The sequence below is a fragment of the Astatotilapia calliptera genome, chromosome 1 (assembly GCF_900246225.1).
Source record: "Astatotilapia calliptera chromosome 1, fAstCal1.2, whole genome shotgun sequence".
Lineage (NCBI taxonomy): Eukaryota > Metazoa > Chordata > Actinopteri > Cichliformes > Cichlidae > Astatotilapia > Astatotilapia calliptera.
In genome coordinates this window covers 26025470-26033879 of record NC_039302.1, presented here as the reverse complement: position 1 = coordinate 26033879, position 8410 = coordinate 26025470, and the positions used below count along the sequence as shown (strand labels likewise).

General features: G+C 37.2%; 1 long non-coding RNA gene across 1 annotated transcript; it reads left to right on the top strand.

The window, feature by feature from the left end:
• The first annotated feature begins 526 nt into the window (after positions 1-526).
• On the top strand, positions 527-1318 carry LOC113023437 (uncharacterized). The gene is made up of 3 exons (XR_003272579.1): positions 527-546; positions 954-1128; positions 1258-1318. It is a non-coding gene; the product is annotated as an uncharacterized LOC113023437 (long non-coding RNA).
• The last annotated feature ends 7092 nt before the right edge of the window (positions 1319-8410 follow it).

Genomic DNA, 8410 nt, shown 5'->3' with positions numbered 1-8410 from the left:
CAGGGTCTTTTTCATAGGAAAACCATGTAACGTCTGTGTTAGGTTGGTCAAAAGAGCAATTAGTTGAATTATTCTGGAAAAGATGGGTTGTGTGTTTTTTTTTTCTTTTATTTACTTATGTAAATATATTTTTCAAGGGTTAAATAAATGCAACATTAAATTAACAATTGTCTCTCTGTCTTTTCCTGCCCAGTGTGGTGCATTGCAAGCCAGAGACTTCAGTGGAACAAGGAGATTGAACATCTGCTACTTGAGTGCACAGTGCAAAGCTGAACCACAACCAGATCGCCACAGCAGCCATCCTTCTTCTGATGAAGTACTTCCAAGAAAAAGAGGACTCAATCTTCATCTTGGCTGACGTAATTATATTTAAAATTTTACACATGCACTCTCAATACTGTCAACATAAACAAAGGAAAAATATTTCAATGATTTTGGGTATCATCATTCAAATCAGTTCCTTTTGTGTTTTAAAGGCTTTTTCCACCAAGATGTCTGTTGAGAGAGAGATGACCTTACCCATTACACCAAGGGTAATAGCGCTTGGTAAGTAAATAGTTTCAATCCTCTTGTAATATTTTTGTAAAAAATCTATGTAATTATTGTGGTATTTGTACCCACAACAACTTACTTAACAGGGATTTGTCTGTTTTATATTGTATAAAATAGAATACACACAGTTTGCTGCTGTTTCTCTTATTATTTATTATACACAATGACCAACAGGAAAAAACAGCCTAACATTTCAGCACAGGCCAAAATGCCAAAACATTAGGCAGTTTTTTCCTGTAATTGATCATAATTTTCATTACATAATAAATAATAAGAGAAATAGCAGCAAACCGTGTGGATTCTATTTTTGTACAGTGTGAGGCCTGCTATCCAGCATTCTTGTGGAAACCTTATTTGTAAGGGTGAGCACATTGTCTTATTGGACTCTTGTCTGTTTTTAGGGAATAATTTCATGTCTGCAAGCCGCTGGATGATCAGTTTGGAGGGCAAGACATTTTATGAGCCTGAGCAGATGCATGACTTTGCCAGCACCCTTGCTGTCTTCTTTGCGTCATACTACGTTTTCAACCTTGAGTATCAGGAGTCAGCGTCCATCACACTGGAGATGATACAGAGGTAAATACTTTACACCATTTAAGAATGAAATATATGTGATAGCTTGACTACAGTTGCAGAAACATATAGGTGATTGCTGTAATGTATGTTTTAATTTTGAAATTAAAGCAGCCTTTTTTCCGTTAAAAGGTTCTTTGTGAGGATCAATCCAGACATGGGAACAAAATGCCCTTCAAAACTTGGTACAAGCCGCAAGACAGATTGTGTTGTAAAGAGGAAGGTTACAAGCATCAGCCCTCGGATCACCACCTTCCTCCAGCGGCTCTCTGAGTTTGAATGGAGGACTTCCAACTAGGTAAGAATACAGAGATGATAATATCTTTTACATAGCTGATAATTATATACATACTGTACACACATCCATACAACAGTATGAATGATCTCAGACAGATGTGAACAAGTGAATAACCTGAGCAAACATGAATATTGATGATGTGTCTTTGACAGGTGGTGATAAAGACTACGCTGAACCCGACCATCCTGGTAACGGAAATCTAAATCCCATGTCACATTCTATTTCCTGGGACCCACTGATAATTATTAAATTTTGTAAATGATTTTTGTTTTACAATTGTAATAGTTTATTTAATGTTCATGCTGGTGGGTTTGTCCTGTTTTTAGTGGAATGAAAAACTGTTTTCCTTAAAAAAAATCAGACACAGAAAGGTGAAGGACTGTGTAGTTTTCATGTATGCTTCTATTTATTTTGGTTATTGACATTGTTTTTATTCAGTTGAAAAATGTTTTTCTTGTTAAAAAAATTTATCAACAATAAATGTTGGTTTAATTCACTATTCTGAGACTACTTCATTGAATTATATTGTTTTTTGTAAATGTTCTTATATTGAATATGAATGTTAATATTATTTTATATGCTGTAAAACACAATTACAGTCTAAACAAATTATACTGTACACAATTACAGTGTTATACCATAAACCACATTTGCAGTACAGTGATACTATAAAACTTAATCACGGTAAGTCTTTCTAACTGTAAACCACGTTTACAGTAAAGCTGTTATACTGTAATATATGTTTACAGTAAAGTGGTTGAACTGTAAAACATCACAACAGTAAAGATACTGTAAATCAGTAATTACAGTAACTTACTGGCAATAGTGTTGCCAGTAAGTTACTGTAAAAATACAATAAAATGTCTAATTCACATTGGAATAAATGGTAAATGGCCTGTATTTGTAAAGCGCTTTACACTACATTCAGTCATTCACACATTCACACACACGTGATGGCAAGCTACATTGTAGCCACAGCTGCCCTGGAGTGCACTGACAGAGGCGAGGCTGCAGGACACTGGCGCCACCGTGCCCGCCGACCACCACTAGTAGGCAACAAGTGAAGTGTCTTGCCCGAGGACACAACAACCGAGACTGTCCGAGCCGGGGCTCAAACCGGCAACCTTCCGATTACAAGATGAACTGCCAACTCTTGAGCCATGAGCCATGATCGACCTAGATTAGGAGTTATAAAAACATAAACCAAAAAACCTCACTCACCATAACAAATTCTGTCAATTCATATACTGTAGTTCACTGCAGGAGATAATTTGCACAAGCAGCACTATCAATGTGGCACTGCTTGTTTGCTTGCTCCTTTTTAATTTAGTAGTGCATGGTCACTCACTAACAACAAGTGCAAATTACTTGATTTTCTAGAAGGAAACTGGCAGGCTGGAGAACATGAAATCTCACTGTGTCTGATGTTTGTGTGAAAAAAGATTTTCTTAGGTCACGGTAGTTTGTGTATATGTCTTTCCTGCATTAACTATTAATGATCTGCACAAGATACGTTTAAGTGGAGGGTGAAAGGAAACTGAGTGTGAAAGCAGAATAAAGGGCTGGGGTACATTAAGGCAGAAGGAGTATCAGGGGTTGGGAAGGGTATCAAGGAGAGCGTTGTGACATTTAAGGGGTATTTTGGTTTACGTAGTTCAAAATTGAAAGTACAGAACTGCTTTGTTCCCAAAGGAATAATGCAATTGTAGGGATTTATTTTATCAGTTGCTTATGACTAAAATGTCCAGCGTTGTGCGTATGACTCAAAATGTAAGAAATTGTGCTGTCAAATATAAGTGCCATTATTACGTAGCTTTAAGCTGAACATGCAATAAATCCGCATGGACTACTAACCTAGTTCCTAAAGAAATATAAGTTTCTGAGGCAGGTTTAGAACAATGGGTCCCTGATTAGCATCATGAACGGCAAAAATAAAATAAAAAAAACAGAAAAGAAAGTTGTTGAAGGTATTTGTCTTTGTCATTTGAGTGGAAGCCCCACATTCTGGGCATTCATTGTTGTTCGGACTTAGTCCTGTGGATGCATTTCCTGCACGGTTATCTGAAAAAACAAAAAAACCCAACTCTTGACAGCCTGACTTTACAAGACCAGTTCTCCTCACATTAAGTACTGATCTAGTGTGTAGTAGACAGTAAATCCACTTTTCAAATGCTGCAGTTGCATTTGTTAAAATATCCTGGGATATTTCCTGGGTTTATGTTGAATTACACACAACTATTGAGTGTGAACAATGTAACACTCAGTCATGCAAGTTGGACATAAGTACAGTAGCTGATGTAACATTCATTTGCCACATTAAAATAGAGTTGCAAAGTAGACAGCAACCCTGTTACCTGAAGTGCTTGGTTCTGCTGAGTTTTTCTATTTGGTTGCTTTAAAAAAAAGAAAAAAGAAAAAAAAGAGTATCATATATTTTACAAGGAAACATGTCTGTCTCTTAGATGCTATAACATTTCTAAAGCTACATTATATTATATCTACTCACCTATTCAAATCACTGAATAAAGGCATTCCGATCGCTTTCATGGCCACAGGGGTATAATATCAAGCATCTAGGCATGCAGACTGCTTCTGCAAACATTTGTGGAAGAATGGGTCGCTCTCAGGAGCTCAGTGAATTCTACCCTGGCACTGGGATAGGATACCACCTGTGTAACAAGTCCAGTTTTGAAATTTCAACTTTTAGCAATATTATAACAAGTGGAAGTGATTAGGAATGATAGAAACTTAGCTATAAAGTGTTAGGACATGTAGAATCACAGACTGTAGTCAGTGGATGCTGAGGTGCCTAGTGTGCAAAGGTCACCAACTTTCTGCAGAGTCAGTCACTACAGGCCTCCAAACTTCGTGTCCTTCAGAGTGTCTCAAGAACAGGGCATAGAGTTTCATGGATTGGGTTTCCAGGCTAAGTTGCCTTACATCATCAAGTGCTATGCAAGTGCCAAGTGCCTCTAGAGCAGTGGAGACTTGTTCTCTAGAGTGAAGAATTGTGTTTCTCTGTCTGGCAGTCTGATGGACAAGTCTGAGTTTGGTGGTTACGATGAGAACAGTACTTGTCTGACTATAGTGTGCCAAGTGTAGTGCAGATTTTAGTGTGGGGTCTAGTGTATGAGGCACTTTGTTCAGCATCCATGGAGATACTAAAAAATAATGTTGCCAGGTGTTGTCCTCGGTCACTTTGTTCCAGTGAACTCTTAAGGACACCAAGATATTTTGGACAATTTCATGCTCCCAACTTTGTGGGGACAGTCATGTTCCAACATGGCTGTGCACCAATGCACAAAGCAAGGTCCAAAAAGATATGGATGAGCAAGTATGGTGTGAAAGAACTGCACATTGACCAATTTACTTGCGTTTTGTTTGTTTGTTTCTAAATAGACAAGTTAACTCATAGTGGACTCCATGTGGTTTATTTGAAGAGTTTTAGTCAGGTTTCAGCGCTCATTAAACAGAAATGACATTATACATGCTTCCTTTAGACAAGCATGTAGATGCATGTCAATCTACAGTCTTTGTACAGTATAGTTTTTTTTTACAAAATCTGATAGAGTATTATATATTCAGTACCTATACTAAATATAATTAAGAGTAAATACCATTCTAAAATAGACATTTAAAATAGAATTGATTAAAGAACATTTTAATTAATGTGAATAAAAGACAAAAGTTTTCTTTATTAAATATGACCATAGGTCATTAATTAAAACAACAACAACAAAAAAAAAAAAAACACAAATTCTGACAATGAATTGAACAAACACTTTGGACATGCAAAGGAATTCAACTGACTTCATCCCTCTTTCCTTCAGCTTGGCTGAACCCAGAATGACCTTTATGAATAATGAGGTATTCCAGTGGTAACCTTGACAACTGGTCTATGTTGTTGGCAGATAGGCACAGAGTTAAAGTAATTCAGCTGCTGACATAGAATGCAGAGTGTTTATTTTGCCCTCTGAATAGAGGGATGGAGGTTTCCTGATTAACACTGACAATCTGAAAAGCACAGTGTGCAAGTACATTAATAATAAAAAACACTTAAAATGCCTGAGCATGCTTTTAAAAAGGGTTATACAGTCATGAAAAGATGTCTGTAAGGTGTATGAATGAACGATGAGGGAGGGATGACAGCAAGGTTAAAAGATATCTTGGCTTGGTTTCATAAACTTTATTTGTCTTATTTTATAGCACCTAAGAAGAAATTCTACACATTTTTGGGGGTGTACTAATTAGTAAGGTTTTTTTTTTAGGATAGGAGGATATTTTAGTATGTACAAAGTACATAATTAATAAGCCAAGAAACTTCCTTGGTGTTCAGCATTAATTACCTCTTCAAATTAACATATCCGCCCCATCATTTTCTCCCACTGTGACTTTAACACTTTAAGATTACAGAATACCCACAGGCACTTTCTCACAGGGACACTGAAAAGGTCATGAACCTAGAACATACATGGTATGTCTCTGTGGTATATAAAGGATAACTTTATGGTTTTGATAGTATTATGTAGGGTCAGTTTTCTGTCCCATCCCCTGTTCTGAATTCCCTGGGGATGGTTTGAGTTCTCTAAGTATATTGATCTGTTTGTCTATATGAAGAATGGATAACCAAAAGAACAAATAAAATCTATTGTAACACATAAATAGTGATAAGGGAAAAAATGAATGGAAATGATTGGTACTAATGCCTGTAATTGCTCACTATATATCTGAGATCATGCAAAGGACATTTAACCATTAAACACTGATAACTTTTTTTTTCTTTTTTACTGCTATACTTATTGTAGATATTAACTTTCACATTTCTGTACTTTTTATGTGTTTCTGTGAGAAATTGTTACTTAACTTGCTAAAACAAATATTTTTGCATGATTAATATTGGCAAAGCCCTTACTGGCATAACTTGTTATGAGGGCAATAAAAAATGTGTTCAACACTAAAGCATTTCCCAAGGCTGCAAAATATTTACTGAATATTACTGAAATGAATTTCATTGACTTGTGCTCTGCATAGATGCACTGATGTGTGCCAAATGTGCCAAGCCAGTGTGCCAGCTCTGTGGGTGCAACTCCCCCAGTGTCAGATGACCAGGTTGTGAATCATTGATCTGAGCAAATCAATAGTCAGCACGTCCATCTCCCGTCCACTCTCAGTGGGTCACCATCTGTGTGTGTGTCCATATCCTGTCCGAAGCCATCGCAGGAGCCCATCAGCACACACCAGGTGGCTGCCATCTGGGTCCCGCCGCTTAACACACAGCATGGTTCTCTGTGTAGGAGAGTGTTGCATGTATGCATGTGCTTGCAAGATAGAGACTGACAACTAAATGTTACATTTGTGGGCGTGGATCCACAGTTACTATGTTGTAAGTGTTGAATTGAGTCCACACATGTGAAACCACAAAGGTGCACAGCGGGTCCATGCAGAAAGGTGAAGATTTCTGTAAAATGTGTGTAGACAAAGATACCCAGTTCCAGTGAAGCTGGTGGCCAGCACCGAAAAATGTTGAGTAATAATAAAGTGTTAACAAGGTGCTTGTTGTTTTGGCATGCCACTATCTTGATGACTAGGTGTGAAATATTTTAGAAGATAGTGTTTTGGTGCGTTGGTGTGACTTTCTAACACTTTTTGACTAGCTCCCTTTCACACTCTTAAGTATCACAAGGCTTGCTGAATTTGTGGACTTGAGTCATGACACTTCACTACACATTACCTCATGCTTAGCTATCGAAATTGGGACAGAAGTCAACATATTTCTCCTCCCTTTATCTATTTGAGGATATACATTGTCATGCCATTTGACTTTGAAAAGGTATATATTTTGAAATTTACACAGATTTTTAAACACCTACACATTTTTGACAAGTCTTTCTAATTCAACTTTATTTTTAACCACTAACTTCTTCACATGTGGTGCACTACATTAATGTAAACTAATGTGCTGCATATTTTCTGGGCTTTACCGTACATGGGCCATCTTCTTCTCCTCCGTCAAAGACACGAAGTTATTATACATACATCCAATCTCTTCACAGCATTTCAGAACAACATATTAGGGATGCTTGGACACTCACAAATCAGAATTTGTCTTGTCACAAGTTATTCACACATAAAATAATTACATTCAGATCAAATAGTACCTAATATAATTATGAAGCTTCTAATCTGCCAAGCTCAAATGTAAAAAATGAACACACAAAAAAAAACATGAAATATCCAAATTATTATTGTGCAACTTTGACCGCAAATGAAATTTACTTATTTTTAATTAAAATTACATTTTAATTAAACCTGATTTAAATATGACTGCACTCACCTTCATAGTTCCTCATAGTTGTCCACTTGCATATACGCATCCAAAACCCTTGACTTCAAACTTGTCAAAGAGCAAAGATTAATTTCTGTGTCAAATTGTCACAACAGCTGGTCTCGAGCCATGACCCAGAGACTGAACAGCACTTATTGTCAAAAAAGTCTTCTGAAGGGTAAGATGAGTTCAGGAGTACAACCAGGAGCATGTTCAGTGTCTTGGCATTAATAGAGTTTGCATTGGGAACGCGTTCCCTAAGGTCAGACTGTCAATGCAGATTTATACTGTAATGCTCTAAGATGTCAGAGGGAAGCCAAGCAATGTGTTCTATTCTGTGCCAGCACAGAGCACATAGAAAACACAATAGTTTTTGCCAAACCCAGCTTTTACTAAGCACCCACCACACTCTGAAATTTGGCTCCCTGCAGTCTCCAAAAGTACTATGATTAGAAATCCTAAACATATAATGAATGCCGATCGCACATCACAGATGCACAAAGAAAAGTGGTTCTAATGTAGTTGTGCTTTGTGTGTAGCACTTGCCAGGGAGACAACTTTCTGAGAGAGCTTGTCTAAAATCGCTAGCCCCGGGACGTCAGGCTAGCGATTTTGCGAGCCCTGATTAGGTATGAGTTTTGATTAGGCAGCAATTTAATCCT